Below are 21,981 nucleotides of genomic sequence, written 5' to 3'. Positions count from 1 at the left end.
ATACCTTCTTTTTTTAAAAAAAACAGTATAATTTTTATATATACCTTTTTAATCTTCCATTTCAAAACTTCAGAGGTGATTTTGTTTTTATACAAGCAGGAAGCTATTTGCACTTCAATCTCATATTTAGAATTAATATATTTGTGCTCCCCATGAGAGAGAGACACTTTGAATGAATTGCTGTTTGGGCATATTATTTTTATTTTTACTTCTCTCATTTCCTTTGATCTGTAGTTTCATCACCCTGCATGGATGTGCTGCAGCTTTAAATGTATTTTTACTGCAAGTTAAACATAATAAAATAATAAAATATGTTTAGTGATATATATTTATTGTCTACAAAAACGACTCACGGTATATCCTATAAACGACAACATTAAAAGGTAATTATTTGAGCCATATTAAAATAAGTAACATTGACAGAGTCATTGAGGCAACTATTTTAAAATGCAGCAAAAACTTTTATGGACTACACACTTTTTCACAGACTGATAATACTGTAGAACGTTTTCGGGGACTCATTTATTTCAGGAACTTGTAGCAGCAGTGCTGAGAACCATTTTCATGTACATTTTTAGCCTTCTGCACAGAACATTCAATAATTCTAAAGCTGTCTTTTCCAGAAGCATGCCTCCCAGTAAAGGCAAGTCCTCCGGCAAGGTGATCTCTCTAGTTCTTTATTAGAACTCTATGATCTTCACAGGCAGATGGTGTTTGAAGAAGGCGTAGTGATATATAGGTTGATACTGTAACAAGGCTTGTCGTAGGTATTAGCTATGAATCATCTGTGTAGGTATTAACTGGCGTAGAGACAATCAAAATAGAGTACAGCCATCTGATTTACATTAATATATATTACAGACTTTGACATATATTAACATGATCCCTGCTTCTTGACTTATGTTTGTGCTTTTATGTTTGTTCTCTTAGAAAGCGGCCTGCATTAGGCCTTAAGTTAAGTAGGGTATTTTAACACAAGTTCTTGATTTGCCTGTGCAGAGTCTGCAGAATAATATGTGTAACTTTTTTTATGTGCACACATTTCCACATGCCTTTTGCTCAACTGCTCAGCTTGAAGGGAACTTTTTATTCTGCACTGCCAATTTTGGAAGAGCAGTTCAGTAGGAAAGGTAAACATATTCTTGCAGAAACAAACTTACTACGCCTCAGTTTTCCACCTAACAGTGTATCAAATATAAAACGCACATTGTCTAATTCTTTTGGCAGCATTATGTTTGATTGAATACTTATTCTTATCTGAATAAGAGGTGCAATAAGAAAAAGTATATAAGTTCCTCTCAATTAGGGAACAGTAGCAAGAGGCTAGATGCTGGGAGCATGTTGCCCGATCATATACTGTACTGAAAACAATCAGGTCTGCAGCAGCTATGGGTGGTTCGGCAACAACGCTGCATAATATCATGATGCCACCAGGAATGTATGGAGTTTTAGACTGATGAGAGACACATTTTTTTTATAATATTATCTTTTAAAAATATTCCTTGTATGGCAATAATCTTCATATACATTATATATATATATATATATATATATATATATATATATATATATATATATATATATATATATATATATATATATAATGTATATGAAGATTATTGCCTCATGTGATCAAGCCTCCGGCTGGAGGTGAAACGCGTCATGCGGGCTTGCTGGGTTGGAATTTTTGAATTTTAAGATGAATTAAAACACTTCACTGGAATCTCTTGGGTCTGCCTTTTTCGTTTCCCGACGGTCTGGAGGTGACTGTTGATACTGTGAGAGCGGTATCGAGCGAAGTAAGAAGGATATATATATATATATATATATATATATATATATATATATATATATATATATATATATATATATATATATATATATATATATATATATATATATATATATATATATATATATATATATATATATGTGTGTGTGTATATATATATATACATATATATATATATATATATATATATATATATATATTACCTACTGGCGGTCGCCAGTAGGTATATATAGTTAGGATTTTTTCTCTATGGGATTTTTGAAAATTCTATGTCTAATAACTTTGGCGTTTGTGGACGGAATTGGCTGAAAATTTCAGGAAAATGGAACATTTTGTTTCCGAGCAGCCCCTGACAATCTGGGGGGGTTTCATCAAGGGGGGGCCGAGAAAAAAGGGGGGTCCCAAAACGCGTTTTTCCCATGTTAATTTCCATAGGGCGGTTGGCCTCACTTTTAGCTCGAATGGCTGAATGGATTTGCACGAAACTTGGCAAAATTGTAGGGACTGTTAGCCCGATGTGCCTTTGCTAGGTCTCAATATATGTGCTCCAGTGGATTTTGAGTAATTTAGGTTCAAAAAAAGATATATATCTGGGCGGAGCCTAACCACACATCTGATCTGATTGGCTGTCAGCACTTCATCCAAGAAGTGTTGGCAGCCATCTTGGGGCCAATATACATGATAGCACCTCATTAAAAAGCATTGTAGTTAATAGAGGGTTTTAGGACTTTAGTTACATTATAAATCATTTGTTGATGGTACCATACTCGTTTTAGGAATTGTGGTGGGTTCTAAGGTGATTTTACCATGTGAAAAAACCTTCTGCTGTGATATCATGAATATGGTTGGAAAGAAAACTAATATCTCATGATTTTCCCATAGTGGTTTGGAAGGGGATCTATAAGCTAAACTGAAAGCATATTTTCTGTAAATTCACATTATCTTTCTCAGTCATGTGAAAATGAAGTCTGACATTCTCAGTAAAACATGTACTTCCAACAAGGACAGAGACTGTCAGTTGATTCCTTTGTGTTCTACTGCAGCCTCCTAGAGTGTTCTAAAGAACAACTAGAGCGCTAACAGTCCTACTTATTACAAAGGTATGGCACCCCTGAAGCCATCTTGATTGGAATAAAGTGGTAACTCTTAAAACATTTAATTTAAAAAGAAACAACATGAGGGGGTATATTTTGCCATAGAAAGTATGATTAGTGCTGCAGAATGAAAAATTAGGGCACATTTTGAGTGACTTGTCAAATCCTTTTCTATTTCATTAAAACATTCTGACATGCAGTCTCCCAAAATGGCCACCAGAGACAAAAGAGCCCAAATGTAGCCCAAATATCACCCAGATGTAGCCCAAGTATAGCCCAATGACAGAATGTCCCAGAGTGTTCTAAAGAACAACTAGAGCGCTAACAGTCCTACTTATTACAAAGGTATGGCACACCTGAAGCCATCTTGATTGGAATAAAGTGGTAACTCTTAAAACATTTAATTTAAAAAGAAACAACATGAGGGGGTATATTTTGCCATAGAAAGTATGATTAGTGCTGCAGAATGAAAAATTAGGGCACATTTTGAGTGACTTCTCAAATCCTTTTCTATTTCATTAAAACATTCTGACATGCAGTCTCCCAAAATGGCCACCAGAGACAAAAGAGCCCAAATGTAGCCCAAATATCACCCAGATGTAGCCCAAGTATAGCCCAATGACAGAATGTCCCAGAGTGTTCTAAAGAACAACTAGAGCGCTAACAGTCCTACTTATTACAAAGGTATAGCACACCTGGAGCCATCGTGATGGGAATAAAGTGGTAACTCTTAAAACATTTAATTTAAAAAGGAACAAAATGAGGGGGTATATTATGCAATAGAAGGTATTATTAGTGCTGCAGAAAGAAAAATTAGGGCACATTTTGAGTGACTTTTCAAATCCTCTTCTATTTCATTAAAAAATTCTGACATGCAGTCTCCCAAAATGGCCACCAGAGACAAAAGAGCCCAAATGTAGCCCAAATATCACCCAGATGTAGCCCAAGTATAGCCCAATGACAGAATGTCCCAGAGTGTTCTAAAGAACAACTAGAGCGCTAACAGTCCTACTTATTACAAAGGTATGGCACACCTGATGCCATCTTGATTGGAATAAAGTGGTAACTCTTAAAACATTTAATTTAAAAAGGAACAAAATGAGGGGGTATATTTTGCCATATGAATTATGATTAGTGCTGCAGAAAGAAAAATTAGGGCACATTTTGAGTGACTTCTCAAACCCTCTTCAATTTCATTAAAAAATTGTGACATACAGTCTCCCAAGATGGCCACCAGAGACAAAAGAGCCTAAATGTAGCCCAAATATCACCCAGATGTACCCCAAGTATAGCCCAATGACAGAATGTCCCAGAGTGTTCTAAAGAACAACTAGAGCGCTAACAGTCTTACTTATGACAAAAGTATGGCACACCAGAAGCCATCTTGATTGGAATGAAGTGGTAAGTCTGAAAACACTCAATTTAAAAAGGAACAACATGAGGGGGTTAATTTTGCCATAGAAAGTATGATTAGTGCTTCAGAAAGAAAAATTAGGGATCATTTTGAGTGACTTCTCAAATCCTCTTCTATTTCATTAAAAAAATTCTGACATGCAGACTGAAACATGCACTTTGAATACCAGCAGCAGACGTCCCTGGTGAGCAGTAGCTTTACTACAGTGATCTAATGTGCAACTAGAGTGCTAACATTCAGAATTTATGGCAAATATGTGACACATCTGAATGCCTTCTTGATGGAACCAAAGTAAACAAGCATTGAAAATGCAATAGATCTCGCCCTCGTTTAAGTTAAAGCCATTCTGTTTGTAATGAGGTGGCTTTTTAGCTTTGCTTTTATTAGTGTTTTTTCAACTTTCATGTAAATAACATGCATCTGTATGCATATAAGTATATGTATGCATGCATTTATGTTTGTATTTATATAGATATACAGATGATATATGTTTATATATGTATGTATATATATATATTCACTGAAAAAACCATAGGCTATAGACCATATATAGTTAGGAATTAGCATTTACAAAACCTTGAAAATTCACTGAAAAAACCATAGGTTATAGACCATATATAGTTAGGAATTAGCATTTACAAAACCTTGAAAATTCACTGAAAAAACCATAGGTTATAGACCATATATAGTTAGGAATTCGCATTTACAAAACCTTATTTTACTCACACAAAACCATTGAAATTCCATATATAGTTAGTTGCACTAACTATATATCACGCACCCGCAATCCACTGCTGATGATATCACATATTACATCATTCATGACATGGTCAGTGACATCACTGATGACATCACTGATGACATCTCAAATGACATCACTGATGACATCACTGATGACAACATCCAGTGACTGTATGTTTCTGTAAAGTTAAAATATGTCTTACATATTGAAGAATGAGTGGATGTATAAGTGTCTGGATGAAGGATTTAGTAGGTGCATGACTGACTGTATGAGTGAGTGATTAAATGTGTCTCACTGAGTGCATGGGTTAGTGACTAAACTGTCTTAATTTGTGCATCATTATGTCTGTTGTTCTGTAAACTGTTGCATGTGTTGATAACTAGCTATATGAGTAACTATATGGGCTATTGATTGGTTGCCCAAGTATTTGTATGGGAGACTGAGTGTGTGTGTGGGTGGCTGGGAGGTGTATGACTCTGTGCATAGATGTGTGAGCAGTTGATTCACTAGATGTATGGTTTCAAAAGTGCATGTGGAAACAGCTGTATGGGCGGTTGACTGTGTGCATGAGTGTATTGGTGAGTGAATGGATATCTCAGTGCTACATGTCAAAGTAAGTACATATGTAAAACACAGTACATGTGAGAGTTGACATATATAAATAACTGTGCATAAGAGCCAGTGAATGTGTGAGTGGCTGTATGGATCATTGTGAACTTGTATCAGGGATTGTATAAGAGAGTAAATATGTGTTAGTATATGTTTGAATAAGTAAAGTTTGTATAACTGTATAGTTGAGGAAATGGAGGTGTGATTGATTCTTTGCATGACTGACTAGGTGTGTGAGTAACTCCATGGATGAGTGGCAGTCTGTGAGTGTCTGTTTACACTGATTGTATCTAAGGTTATATTAGAGTCTGAAGACGTTCATCGTATTATCACATGAATGATATCATCAGTGATGTGATCAGTAATGTCAAATGAGATGTCATCAGTGATGTCATCAGTGATGTCATTTGAGATGTCATCAGTGATGTCATTTGAGATGTCATCAGTGATGTCATCAGTGATGTCACTGACCATGTCATGAATGATGTAATATGTGACATCATCAGCAGTGGATTGCGGGTGCGCGATATATAGTTAGTGCAACTAACTATATATGGAATTTCAATGGTTTTGTGTGAGCAAAATAAGGTTTTGTAAATGCGAATTCCTAACTATATATGGTCTATAACATATATATATATATGTATATATATGTATATATATATATATATATATATATATATATATATATATATATATATTCCTTCGAGTTTCCAGAGTTCAAACACCGCATGCGAAGCAACTCGGAAAAGAGAATAAAGCCACCAAATAAGCGCGTTTCCAGTTTCAGTGCATTTATTTGTAAGTATGCAGCCCACCAGTCGTCATGACGCGTTTCGCCTCAGCCGAGGCTTGATCACATGTCATGCAAGGAAAGTAGGAGGTGACATATATAGTTAGGGTGGTCATGTGACCAGTGCAAATTCATACATTTTTAAAGTCGCAGTAGCAATACAAGAAGTAATACTGGGCATAGTGCCCTAATTAAAACATTCAAAAAATCCCTGTTTCCCACACTAAATAACTGTGTGTAAAATACATTGATGTGCAAAATACGCAAACAGTTAAATACAATACAATCTATGTTTAGAAAAAGTTGTTTTCTTAAAAAACATAAATATATATATATACATGTCATAATATGGAGTTAATATATGTACACATTATAAATATTATTGATTTCCTTTAAAAAGTAAAAAAGGGAAAACTACTATAAAAACCATTTCATTTTAGAGCAATAACATTTTGTTGCCTAAAAACCAGTATGGAATTCATTATTCGTTGGTATTGCACATTGGTCAGGGAAAGAATTGAAATGTATACATTCTACTGTGATTCACCATCTTACCCAAAGTGGGTGAAAAATGTCTATCAATCGTCCATAGATTGAAGTATGAATATTGCACAATGTATGAAAACTCCTACAGGGTTGTATTTAAAAAAAGTGTTTAAAGTGATAGTGTCATAAAGCAATAAAATCATAATAGACAAAATTTTAGATTTCAGGTTGCCGAATCAGTATGTAAAAAAATATGCATATGATCATCACAACTAGTAGTGGACCCTATATGTTGTCTCACAGACAAGTGTAAAGATCCTCACTACTGTTGAGCCCTCCTGGTTGTTTGCTATTAAGCTCTAATATATAGCGTGTTTCCAAGAGGCGCAGCTTGCCATCTCTATCCCCTCCTCTTTTAAGGGGCAGGACTGAATCTATCAGATAGTACTGTAATAGGTCTGGATTGCTGTTATGTGAGCTCTCGAAATGTCTAGCAACGGGATAGGATTGGTCCTTCCCCGTGATGGCTCTTAGATGTTGTAGGATGCGTTTGTGTGCCGGCAGCCTAGTGCTGCCGACATACTGTAGACCACATGGACATAACAAGATGTAGACTACGAATTCAGTTTTACATCCTAGTTTCTGTTTGATGGCTGTTGGCTTATCCTGAAAGGGACTCTGGTAGTGGGTTTTGTTTATAGCATGTTTACAGGCTTTGCATGTTTGGCATTTTTTGAAGCCTGTAATTCTTTCCCACCACTTTTTTGAGACCTCAAGAATGTTACTGACCAGGGCACTGCCTAGTGAAGGTGACTTTCTAAAGGTAATTTCAGGTCTCCCTTGTACCAACCCGCCTATAACAGGATCCCCCTGTACTAGGTTCCAGTTTTTTGTAAATATTTTGCGGATTTCAGCGTGCTGTTGACTATAGGTGATGATAGCCCTGCATTGCCTTTCTCCTTTCTCTGTGGTAGAAGCTGGTTGGTGCTCTAATGTTTGCTGTCTCGTGATTTTAGCAGTCTTTTTAATCGCTTCATCAACAATTTTGTTACCATACCCCCTCTCTAGGAACCGTTTCTTGCTAAGATTCTGCGCAAGAGTGCACTCTCTTTCTGTGCTACAGATTCTCTTGAGGCGTAGCATTTCCCCGTAGGGGATGCTACGAATAAGGTGGCAGGGGTGGTTACTGGAAGCGTGCAGCACGGTATTGCCTGCTGTTGATTTTCTGTGCAATTTAGTCTGAATGTGTCCGTGCTCAACATATACCTCAACATCAAGAAAGTTCACAGATACATCACTGATAGTAGAGGTAAATTGTAAATTCAATTCATTCACATTTAAATTATCAATGAAGGCCCTGGCACTATCCTGTGAACCCCTCCATATCAGGAAGAGATCGTCAATGTATCTCAGATATAGTACAATGTGTTGCTCGGCAGCAGTTCTATGCTGCCCCATGAGAACCTGCTCCTCCCACAGCCCCATGTGTAGACACGCAAAGCTGGGGGAGAAGCAGGATCCCATGGCAACACCCCTTAGTTGCTGGTAAATCTGGCCATCAAATGTGAGGAAATTCTGCATATATATATATATATATATATATATCAGGAACACTCCAAACTTCAGCATGCAAGTAAGGCACTAACTCCGTGAAATTGATGATCCCAAATAAGTTTTATTCACTCATTAGGCTGCTGAGAGTAAGAGATTGTAAGAGTTCCTGTTTAAATAAGTATGTGTTTCTATAAGTGATTGTTTAAGAGAGTAAGTATGTGTAAGTTTCCTTAGAAGTAAAGTGGTAGTGTGTGTATACCTGTATATGCAAATAAATGGATGTTCAATAGTTTATTTGCATGTGTGAATATGTGTGTGAGTAACTTTTGGATGACTGTCGGTGTGTAACAGGATGTATAGGTGTATCACTACATATGATGAGTGAATATATGTATAAGTGACCATATAGAACTGTTGGTGAATGAGTGGATGCGTATTATATGGTGGTATTACTGAATTGCTTGTTGTAACTGGTATGGGTATCTCCACTTTTTTGAAAATATTAGTTACTATTTTTTAATATGTGTTTCAAGTGTTACTTTACAGTGAAAGGAGGTCTGTCACTCTGTCACAAGGATGGTGTCATCAGTGATGTCATGAGTGATGTCACTGATCATGTCATGAGTGATGTAATATGTGATGTCATCAGCAGTGGATTACACGCACAAGTTATAGTGAGTCCAACTAACTATAACATGGGAATTTCAATGGTTTTATGTCATTAAAATTTCCAGCTAACTATAACTGGTGTGAAACCTATGGTTTTTTCAGTGAATTTATTAGGTTTTTTAAATGGTAATTCCTAACTATAACTGGTGTGAAACCTATGGTTTTTTCAGTGAATTTCATAGGTTTTTTAAATGCTAATCCCTAACTATAACTGGTGTGAAACCTATGGTTTTTTTAGTGAATTTCATAGGTTTTTTAAATGCTAATTCCTAACTATAACTGGTGTGAAACCTATGGTTTTTTCAGTGAATATATATATGTATATTAATATAATACCTTTTTTTTTAAAGTATATTCATTTTTTTTATGTTCCACCCTGGAGCGTTCCCGGTGCACGCCCCGGTGCGCGTACCGGGGCGCGTTCTGGGAGCGTACCAAAAAAAAAAAGAAAAAAAAATAATGAAGGAGTGAGCATGAGCAAAAGGGGGACATAAATGGGCCTCCTAAACCCCCCTCAGAAAACCTAGAGTGTCAGGAAGTGTCTACCGTGCCCCCTTCTACCCATTCCCAACGTTGTTTGTCCTCCATCTTGTGTCTCAATTCAACCGAAACACAAAATGGCGGACTCCCGTAGCGCTTCCGGGACGTGTACCGGGGCGCGCACCGGTAAGCGCCCCCTAAAAAAAATGTGGGAAAGTAATTTACATAAAAACCACTGGAGACACTTACACTAAATATAGAATAGGCCCTACTACATAGCAGTCCCTACCATTTACCCAAATTTGGTGGAATTCCATTGAGCCATTTGGGCTGTAGCCCTGTCTAAATATCCTGAGGTAAATTACATGACAAAAACACATATGAAACTGTTTGAATTTTCAACCAATTAAAATGCTACTTACATTTTGTACTTTTTTTTGCTGACATTTGATTGGTTAAGTACATGAATATATATGAAAAATGAGAGGGAAACACAGCCATTTTGACTAATACTACCTAAGGTACATTTGGAAAGAATTTTGACAGAAAACTTCAACTACTTTGAAAAAGGTAAGTTGTTAATATGAAAGCAGAACTATGTTATGCACTTTAAGTTAATTTGGGAAAACGTTTTCTGATAGTTATATAATGTCCCTCTGTAAGAGCTAGAGATTGAGATAGACTTCTCTGTTATTATTATGAATTGAGTTAGGCTTCTCTGGTATAATTATGAATTTACTTAGGCTTCATCACATGCACTTTTTAATAGTTCTACTTCCTGCTTGAAACCATACACTGCCCAAAGATAACTTCACTGTTAAAAACTCAAAAGTACCTGTCTGAACTTAAACCCAACAGTGCCCTAACTCTACTGATATATTTATTTTTTATGCAATTTACAGCAAAAAAATGGAAGGAGAAAAACAATTAACTGTTATTTCTTTTGAAGTAAAGGTGGAAAATCCAGAAGAACAAAAAGATGAATTTATTTTCATGGATGACTCTTTCGACCAACAGTTACGAGAATGTTTGGAACAAATAGAATCATGTACTAATGATTATGAGGAAATTTCGGAAGATATTATGTTAGCAGTTTTATTACATTTTGAAAAAGAATCAGAAGAATAAATGTATATTTAATAATTAAAAATTGTTTGAGACATTATTCATTTTAATATGTATTTCATGAAGTAGTACCAAAATTTTTATATTATAAAGTGAGACTTATAGTATACTATACAACTTTTTTGTGTTACATAGTAAGTTTACTCATAGTTACTACCTTTCTCCCACCATATTATCTCCAATGTGTATTTTACATCTCTTTTTCATCATAAGGGAACAGGATAGATTACCCATGATCCCCTAGGACTTCTCAGGGATTGCTTAAAATATCTGTTTCTGCTTTCCTGACACACTATAGTATGAATTCCATATACCACAATAACTTCTATAACAACATGCAAGATATCTACAGAGACGGTGTACATTAAATTTAAGACTCTGCATTGGTACCTACATGTAGGTACTTAAATACAATTTTTAAAAAAACAACAAAAAGAACATTTTTTTTTGAAACAGCTACTTTTTTTAAAAACTGTCATTCTTTTTCCCCATGGTACGCTCCCCGGTGCGCTCACCGGTGCGCGTACCGGGCGCTCCCCCCGCCAAAATCAAAAAAAAAATTATTTTATTTTTTTGCCCGCAGGACCCTTTTATTGCCCCCACATCAAACCTAGGGGGTCAGGGGAGGTCTACCCTGCCCCCTTATGGTCATTTCCCCCTTTGTTTTTGCCACCTCTTGTGTCTCGATCCTACTGAGACACAAGATGGCGGCCGCTCCGGACTGTTTCGAATGTTTACAGACACCCAATAGCCAATCTGCTTTCTGTGCGCAAGTCGCGTGACGCCCCCCACTTGAATCCCCCCCAAACTTTCAGGGAAGGACCGGAGCGCCGCGAGGCAAATTTGAGGAAATTTTCAGGCAGATTCCTCAACCGGCGCCAAAGTTATTCCCAATAGAATGTTGCAATTTCCCTATTGAAAATAATCCTAACTATAACCAGTAGGTAATATGTATATATATATATATATATATATATATATATATATATTATATATATATATTTATATATATATATATATTATATATATATATATAATATGCTCTATGGAATTCCAATCGAAGCCCATGTTACATGTCTTCACATCTAACATGGGCTTCGATTGGAATTCATAAAGCATATTATCAAGCCCATTATCGCCGCTTTATCGGCAGTTTCCTGCCAATAAAAGCGGCGATAATGTAACGCCCTTTCTTGATAATATGCCCCCTAGTTTGTTATCAATGGAGAACAGATCAAGCACTTAATTATATGGAACTGGGAATGATCCCCAGTCTTGGGTCTCTTAGGCTGACAGACATTAACTCTACTAAAGAAACTAAGGGGCATATTTTCAAGGACTTATCGCAGAGTTATCAGCACTTTTTCGCAGCCAAAGTGGTGATAAATGTATCTCCCCATTCGCAAGCTGGTGCAAACAGCACATATAACCAGTTTACCTGCGATAGCAGCCGCAAACAATATTGCCACAGAGTAGGTGTTCCCATGAAAAAAGAAGCAAACACACCCCTCAGCAATATTCTCAACGACGAGCAAGATCGGCGATAAGATTCCACAACACCTCGATAAGGGGCGTTAGCGCAGGAATATAACAGCTGCTCAGACCTGGTGTACAGTTGGATGACAACCTGCACCACAAAAGGAAACTCGGCCCATAGCCACACATGAAAAACAACAGATGCCATGGAGTCTTCGACCATTCAGCTCGGACACCCAAGAGGGCTACAACACCCACTGCCACCACACCCCCACCTGCCTCCCTATCCCCCCCCGGAACTCCTCTGCCCCTGGAGTACCACAGAGGCAGCACAGACTAAGAAAGCAGACCTACAGACAACGCACCAGCCCCATAGACCTACCACCAGAGGATGGAATTGCCCACTCCAGGCTCAAAAGGACAACCATCTTCGGCAACCTGAACATCATTGCCCACTGGCTGACGGTGACAACACAGCGGACAACCAACATCACACCTCAGACAAAGCTGCTGGCTGTGCTGCACCTGTTGGCCACTGGCACCTTCCAAACAACAACTGCCTGAGTCAGATGAGTCACACAGCCAGCCCATCACAGTGCTACACAACTGTCTTAGATGGCATCTTCAGCTTGATACCCTAGCAACTTCACCTCCGCCACACTGTGAGGAACAGCGGGAGACCAAGGAAGGCATCCACGCCATGGATGGCTTTCCGCACGTGTTGGTGGCAATTTACTTCACACATGTTTCACTCGTGCCCCCTGCCTAAACTGCACACAATTATCGTAACAGAAAGCACACGCATTCCATCAATGTGCAGGCAATAGTGGACCACGGGGGATTCTCCACCAATGTTGATGCCAACCACCCAGGCAGTGTGCATGATTCACACATCTATTGACAGTCCATTATCAGCCAGCGCTACCAGGATGGCACCAACGGAAATGCTCTGCTCATTGGCAGGTACCAAAAGGACACACCACACACCTCAACTCCACAATCATGCAACTCACAACAATGGGAATGCACACGTAACTAACTCACATAGAACAGGCCAAACAACATGCCCACCCACCAGACACGATAGCACAACTTACTATGGAAACCTGGGGCAGCCATGTACATGATCCACTAATGGCATGGCACATCAGCCACACAATAGCGGGTTGTGGGGAGAGGTGGGAACGAGGCATTTGCGAAGGATGCAAGTGACCCATGAATGAGAATGTACACAATGCCAAGTGTAGCGTTAATGTGCTAGACAGACTGCAGTCTGCAGACCACACACATATCCTTGTCGACTTATACTGCTGGTGTTTGGAGTGTAGTGGACAGCGGATGCAACCATGTCACCCCAGCCAGTGACGAAGCACGTGTAAATTTACCTTGTTTCGTCCCCCCGTAAGCGTGAATAGAGTGGGCTGGCCTGGCATACACCAGGCCAGTATAGGGGTGTGATTAAAAGGCACGTAACTGGGCATAGTTCTTTTCCGGAATGCCCAACGTTCTGCCAGGGCTGCGCCTCTCACCCCGCCATGAGGCAGATGATCTTGTGCACCTGCTGCACCCTGGGCCGCTGGTCCCCGAACAAGTCTTGGCATGCCCTTGCGCATTCAGGCCTCATTGCTCAAATGCCGACACCGGCGTGTGTCAAAAAGGAACCATCACTTGTGGGTGCAAGCTCCAAACCCGAGGGACGTAACTCAGGCAGCCTCCTTAGACCATCACGGCCTCCGCAACACAGGCCCGCAGTACTTCATTCTTGTTGACCTACTCCACCAGCAGAAAGAGTGGACTAGTAGGTCACACATTTGGAACTGAGTCTTGATTACACTATGGCAGAGAACATTATTTTTGTCTGAGTTTATGTCACTATACTCCCTTCAATGTGGTGCCACCAAGTCTGTGCATAGCATTCCAACCACACGTGTCTGTTGGCCCACGCGGATTACTGCCCTCGGGCCACACTGCGCTCGAGTTGGTCACACATTTGGAACTGAGTCTTGGTTTTACAATGGCAGAGTACATATCATTGCACTTAGGGAGGGGTGTAAGAGGATGACACGTTTCAGTCAGGAGGAAAAAAGGATCGTTGTTACGGAAGTGATGGAACACTACCGACAACTGCCCTGGTGTCACTAGCCAACAACACGTTGCTGTAGACCACTGCTGACCGCTGCCTCCAGTCTACACTGCGGTTGAGTAAGTCACACAAATGGGACTGAGTCTTGATTTGGCAATGGCTGAGTTCATATCATTGTACCAACATCATCGCAGACTGCATCCGCTCACAGCCCCGGTGCCACTAAGTCTGTTCCCCACCATTTATGGACACTCTCTGTTTGAACTTCGGTGGCATCTGAGTCTATGGACTGGGGGTTGTCTTCATCTCATGTAGCTGATACCGAATTGGTGATTATAACTAGGCTGTAGCATTCCACTCCTCCATTTGGTGCTTCCAATCAATCAATCAATATATTTATAGAGCGCGCTACTCACCCGTGAGGGTCTCAAGGCGGGGAAGGGAGGGGGGGTGCTGTTACTGCTCGAATAGCCAGGTCTTGAGGTGCATCCTGAAGGTGAGGTGGTCCTGGGTCAGTCGTAGGTGTGCGTGGAGGGAGTTCCATGTCTTGGCGGCCAGGTAGGAGAACGATCTTTCTCCGGTTGCTGTCCTGCGGATCCGTGGGACGAGGGCGAGGCTGGCGGAGCGGAGCTGGCGGGTGGGAGTGTAGAACGAGAGGCGGTTGTTGAGGTATTCGGAGCCCATGTCGTGGAGCACTTTGTGTGCGTGGGTGAGGAGCCTGAACGTGATCCTCTTGCTGGTTTCTCAGGTGGGGTATTAATAGGGGGGTTATACCCAGTTAAAGTTAAGGGGACCTGGGTGAATAAGCGTATAAAGCGAAGGGGTCCCAGTAACAGAGAGACATTAACCACAAAATTAGAAATAAATCAAATCAACAAAGCTTTGGTCCACATTGTTTTAATTCACAATGGGACATTATACTGAACATACACATATTACACAATAATCAAGCATTGGTTAAATACAGTGCCCCAAAGAGTAAAGGCGGGGAGGGGAATGTGATAGTGACGGGAATCAGTGAGGAAAGAGAAAAAGATTCTTAGGTGACGATATAATCAACACTAGAAGCTTGTTTCGCACAGTTACAAATTCTGTACCAAAAAATAGGACCAATAGGTTCAAATATAGTATTTTAGACAAATATCATACTCCAAAAGTTCAGCGAATGACAACAATAGGGTGTGGAGTTGATAATGAAAGGCTGTCAGATGTCGACGTTTCGACCCTTGTGGGCGCAGATATTATTATAATCTTGCAGTAGGGTCTTCATCAGGACTGGAAGGTTGGGGACACGTGATCTATTTAGTACACAAATGAATATGTTTTAATACGGGGAAGTATTATCCCTGACTCAAGTTTGAAGAACATTGCACATCACCCATATCATGGAAGAGGCTCAATAGATATCCCGCTGGCTTAGCTGAGAATCCAGGCAAGAAATTGCCTAAACTTAAGTGCAGCACAGGGCGCACACTATGGAAATGGTTAGGTGATGTTAGAGATTCACAAGTATTAAAATTGACAATTGAAAACAGTTGGTGAAGAGCAGTTGAGGATAGGCTGAACCCGCGTGGGTGGACAGTCTTGAAAATCACCCGATAATCCAGGATGTTATACGGTAATTACATGGACAAGAAAAAACCTGCTGATAGCAGATAGCATGCATTACTACTAAGTAGTGCGAATATAAAACTGGCTAACTAAGGAGGCTTACCACACACGATGGTTACACAGGACCCGATTGTGCATGAGTTCAAGGTCGATTAGAATGAAGATATCTGTAATTTAAAATCAAGGTGTATAAACCAATATGTCTTTAGAGAAACAATGGTGGGATGCATATTGTATACACTTAGAAGGCGAAGGAGGACTTACCAAAAAGTAGCCCAAACAATGTTCAAATTATTTCCACGGGTCTGAGGGGGTCCATTAGGATCATCGTCATTTATCTAGCGAGTTCAAAAAAACGCTATTTAGGGGATCATAGTTTCATTGTTATTGGTACATCAAACAAAATAACCCAGGAGACGGGTTGGGGACTCACCCGGGTGAGGCAGCGTGAGCACGTCCGACAGAGATCGTGCTTCGAGCAGTTTGGGCGGCAGTGCTGTAATTGCTGCGTCTGAAATACAGGGCAAGGACAGTCAATCATTAGATTAACGATCGAGTCGTTTACGAAGCGTAGGGAAAGGGTCCTGATTTACTGAACGCTTACCGTTCACGGAGCTAATCCGGCTCGGGTCTGGTCTCACAGTTGCAATGGCACCGCGGAGTTCCGGGTTAGGAATATCACCCTGACAACCAGGTCACGTGGTGACGTCTAACTCACGGGAAAATAGTGGAAAGACTAACTAAGAGGCATGCTGTACGTGGAACATGCCATATGTAGTCCTAATTAATATTAAGATCTTTTAATGAAATATAAATCAAACAATGATAATCTGCTGTATTTAAGATGTCTTTATAAAAATAATACTAGACCTGGTAGGTTAAGATGGGGTCACTATTTCAAAGGATAAGGTTATCAATTAAAATAAACGACTGAACCGCCTTAGTGTGTTAATTAATAACGTATAATAGACTTGATGACGAAGCAAGATTGGGGTAATGCCAATATGTGACTTGGGGATAACATTTTTACAAAGTCTGCTGTATGAATAATCATTACAGAGAAACATATTGAAGATACCGTGGCGTACCTCTCACAAGAGGGTAAAGGCCACATAACGCGCTGTACAGGATTTCAGACCGATAAAGAAATAAAATTAAATTAAATGACGTAAATGGTCAAGCAGTGGCGTACCTCTTCCATGAGGGTAAGGCCACATTACAGGTCTATTGAGCCTCTTCCATGATATGGGTGATGTGCAATGTTCTTCAAACTTGAGTCAGGGATAATACTTCCCCGTATTAAAACATATTCATTTGTGTACTAAATAGATCACGTGTCCCCAACCTTCCAGTCCTGATGAAGACCCTACTGCAAGATTATAATAATATCTGCGCCCACAAGGGTCGAAACGTCGACATCTGACAGCCTTTCATTATCAACTCCACACCCTATTGTTGTCATTCGCTGAACTTTTGGAGTATGATATTTGTCTAAAATACTATATTTGAACCTATTGGTCCTATTTTTTGGTACAGAATTTGTAACTGTGCGAAACAAGCTTCTAGTGTTGATTATATCGTCACCTAAGAATCTTTTTCTCTTTCCTCACTGATTCCCGTCACTATCACATTCCCCTCCCCGCCTTTACTCTTTGGGGCACTGTATTTAACCAATGCTTGATTATTGTGTAATATGTGTATGTTCAGTATAATGTCCCATTGTGAATTAAAACAATGTGGACCAAAGCTTTGTTGATTTGATTTATTTCTAATTTTGTGGTTAATGTCTCTCTGTTACTGGGACCCCTTCGCTTTATACGGTTTCTCAGGTGGGGTGTTATGTGGCTGGGGCGAGGGATGTCGAGGATGAGTCGTGCGGAGGCGTTCTGTATGTGCTGAAGTCGTTTCTGAAGTTTGGCTGTGATTCCTGCGTACAGGGCGTTCCCGTAGTCCAGTCGGCTGGTGACGAGGGCCTGGGTGACTGTCTTTCTGGTTTTGGTGGGGATCCACCTGAAGATCTTTCGGAGCATGCGCAGGGTGTTGAAGCATGATGATGAGATGGTGTTGACTGGTTTGGTCATCGTGAGGGAGGAGTCCAGGATGAACCCCAGGTTGCGAGCTTGGTCCGTGGGCGTCAGTGCGGTGCCCAGCGCCGTGGGCCACCAGGAGTCGTCCCAGGCGGGTGGGGATTGTCCGAGGATGAGGACCTCCATCTTCTCTAAGTTTAGTTATAGACGGCTGAGCTTCATCCATTCCGCGGCGTCTTTCATTCCTTCCTGGAGGTTGGTTTTGGCGGTGGCTGGGTCTTTTGTGAGGGAGAATATCAGCTGGGTGTCGTTGGCATAGAAGATGATGTTGAGGTTGTGATTGCGAGTGATGGCGACGAGGGTGCTCATGTAGATATTGAAGAGGGTTGGGCTGAGCGTGGAACCTTGGGGTACGGCGCAGATGATCTTGGTGGCTGTGGAGAGGAAGGGAGTGAGGCGGACTCTCTGGGTTCTGTCGGAGAGGAACGAGGTGATCCAGTCCAGGGCTTTTCCTTGGATCCCAGTGTTGTGGGGGGGGTTATTAGGGTGCAGTGGCAGACGGTATCGAAGGCGGCCGAGAGGTCTAGGAGGATGAGAGCGGTTGTATCCCCGTTATACATCAGGGTCCTGATGTCGTCGGTGGCTGCGATGAGGGCGGTCTCGGTGCTGTGGTTGGCTCAGAATCCGGCTTGGGATGGGTCGAGAGAGTTGTTTGCTTCGAGGAATGCAGTCAGTTGTTTTTTGGCGGTCTTCTCGATGACTTTAGCCGGGAAGGGAAGGAGAGAGATGGGGCGAAAGTTCTTGAGGTCTTTAGGGTCGGCTGAGGGTTTCTTCATTAGGGCGTTGATCTCTGCGTGCTTCCAGCTTTCTGGGCAGGTGGCTGACGTGAAGGAGTTGTTTAGAATGTTCCGGAGGTAGGGTGCGATCATGGCGTCGGCTTTGTTGAAGATGTGGTGAGGGCATGGGTCAGAGGGAGAGCCGGAGTGGATGGTGTTCATGACGTGGGTGGTGTCTTCAGTGCTGACGGGGGTCCAGGCGCTGAGGGTGGTGGGTGTGATTGTTGATTTGGTGGCTGGAGGCGGGGTTTGGGTGCTGAAACTGTTGTGTATGTCTGCGATCTTGCGGTAGAAGAACGTGGCGACAGAGTTTATTTTATTTAATTTATTTTAAAAACTTATAAAGCGCACTGTCACCTTGCAGGCATCCTGGCGCTAACTGGCTCAAAAAAGGGCAGACAAGTATCGGGTGGGGCGTGACCCTTCAAAGAGTTACCTTAAGAAACAGCCAAGTTCTGATCCTTCTCCTAAACGGAAGAAGTTCCGTAATTTGCCTAATCTCGAGCGGGAGCAGATTCCAGAGTTTAGCAGCAGCCACCTCAAAGGATCTGCCCCCTGCTCTAACCTTCCTGAATCTGGGTACCTTCACCAACCTGGCCGATGATGATCGAAGCAGTCTGGTTGGAGTATACCAAACAAATTTCGATTGCAGGGAAGCAGGGCCGGTTCCATGAAGAGCCCTAAAAACCAGACAAAGGGACTTAAATTGTATCCTCTGTCTCAAAGGTAGCCAATGCAATTTTGCAAGGGCGGTCGACCCATGTGCCCTTCTAGGAAGCCCCAGGGCCAGCCTAGCGGCCACTGATTGCAACCTTTGAAGCCTATCCAACAAAAATTTAGGGGACCAACAAAAGGGCATTGCAATAGTCCAGCCTACTGAGGATTGTACACCTTACCACTTGAACACGTGCCTGAGATGGTAAGAGTGGCAAGACTTTCCTCAGGGAGCGTAGGATGGCAAAGCAACAGGCGGTCGTTTTTTTTACATGGGTCTCCATACTGAGCCTTTGATCTAGCATGACCCCTAAGTTACGGACTGAATCCACGGGCCGTACTTTAGTCGCTGTTTTGGGAGGCCAGAAGTTTTCTGGAAACGTACGGCAGATCTTATTCCCAGCTCTGAAAAGCACCTCCATCTTACCAGCATTAAACTGAAGGGAGTTATCCCTTAGCCACCGTGACGTATCCCGCAGACAATTGTGGAAAGCCTCCAGAGATGTTGATTCCTCTCCCTTAAAGGAGAGGATCATCTGCGTATCGTCAGCATAGTGTACAATCTTGATGTTATAAGTTTTAATAAGCGAGATCAAAGGTCTAAGATACAAATTAAAAAGTATGGGGCTGATTGCTGAGCCCTGCGGGACCCCATGAGGTACCTGAGTAAAGGCCGATTGAAAGGGGGGCAAAGACACCGCCTGCTGCCTATCCTGCAAGAATGATCGAAACCACAACAAAGCGCTACCTCTCACCCCAGCCTCAAATAACCGGTTCAACAAGATCTTATGTTTGACAGTGTCAAAGGCGGCAGACATATCTAGCAGGATCAGAAACGCTGCCTGCCTCCTGTCTGCATGCCTCTGAAGCTCATCCATGGCGGTGACCAAGGCCGTTTCGGTCCCATGAGCTGGCCGGAAACCAAATTGATCATCCTCTAATAAATGATGCTGTTCCAGGTATTTGGAGTTGCAGAGGTCTTGCGACGGTGCAATGTCGTTGTTGCTGGCCCTGGGGTTGGAGAGTTCTTTTACAATGTTGAAGAGTTCCTTGTTGTTGTGGGTGTTGTTGTCCAGCCGGTCTTTGAACGATGTCCTTTTGGTGGTGCGGATCAGCTGGTGGTGTTCACGAGTGGTGTTCTTGAGGGCTGTCATGTTTTCTTTTGTCCGTTCATGACGTCAGATTTTTTTGAGGGTCCAGCAGGATTTCTTTGAAGGCTTTGAGGGCGTCGGTGAACCACGTGGTTTTCCTGTTGCTGGTCTTGCCTGGGGGTTCTTGAGAGGAGCGAGGTTGTCGGCGCAGTTGGTGATCCATTGTGCGAGGTTCTGAGCTGCGTTGTTGGTGTAAGGGGTGTTGACTGGTGGGTTCAGGCTCAGCGATGTGGTTAGCTGGTCTGTGGTGACTTTGCTCCAGCATCTGCGGGGGATCTGTTGCATGTGGTGATGGGATGTAGTCTTCTTGAAAGTGAAGTGGATGTAGCTGTGGTCTGTGCAGTGTAGTCCAGTGATGTGGCTGAAGGAGACGTGGTTGCTTGCGGAGAATATGGGGTCGAGCTTGTGGCCGGCGTAGTGGGTGGGGGTGTTCACCAGTTGTTTGAGTCTGAGGTTGGCGAGGTTGTCGAGCAGGGTGGTGGTGTTGCTGCCGTTCTTTTTCTCCAGGTGGAAGTTCAGGTCTCCTAGGAGGATGTATTCGGGTGACGCTAGGGCGTGCGGGCTGATGAAGTCAGTGAAGGTTTCGCTGAATTGTGTGCGCGGGCCGGGGGTCTGTAGATGAGGGTTCCTCTGAGTGTGGTCTTGGGGTTGGTGTGGATCTGGAAGTGTAGGTGTTCGGCGACGGAGATTGCGTCTTCGGCGTTGGTTGTGGCGCTGATGGTGTTCCTGTAGATGATGGCGATTCCTTCTCCGTTTTGGTTGACGCGGTCCTTCCGGGTGATTTTGTAGCTGTCCAGGATGTCTATGGCGATGTCAGGGGCGGGGGAGGCGTTCATCCAGGTTTCCGTGAGGAAGGCGATGTCAGGTGCTGTGGTATCGAGGCGGTCCCAGAGTTCGATGGCGTGTTTGTGGACGGAGCGGACTTTGAGGAGGATGCACTTGAGGTTGTTGTTGTTGTTGTTGTTGCTTTGTTCGGTGGGTGGGGTGCAGGTTCAGAGGCATGTGAATTTGCAGGTTTGGCAGGCGAAGGGTCCTTGGGTTCGTTTCGGGGTGGCTCGGTAGCAGGCGGGTGAGCGCCCAGAGTTGAATGCGTTGAGGGTGGTAGGGTCGTATCTCAGTCGTGTGCCCTGGCTCCTGCGGGGGCCATGGGTTCTGGCGCTGGGCATGGTACAGGCTCAGACGGGCTTGCCTTTGGCGCGCCTTCGCACACCAGCGGCGCGTCCGCTGCGCACCCGCTGTGTGGCTTCCATATGGGGGGCTGTGGGAGGGACGAGCAGCTGGGAGGCAGGAGTGGGGCAGTGAATGGGAACAGCGGTGGGTAGGGC

Source organism: Lissotriton vulgaris, chromosome 4_1 (genome assembly GCF_964263255.1).
Source record: "Lissotriton vulgaris chromosome 4_1, aLisVul1.2, whole genome shotgun sequence".
NCBI lineage: Eukaryota > Metazoa > Chordata > Amphibia > Caudata > Salamandridae > Lissotriton > Lissotriton vulgaris.
Note: the sequence above shows the minus strand (reverse complement) of the source record.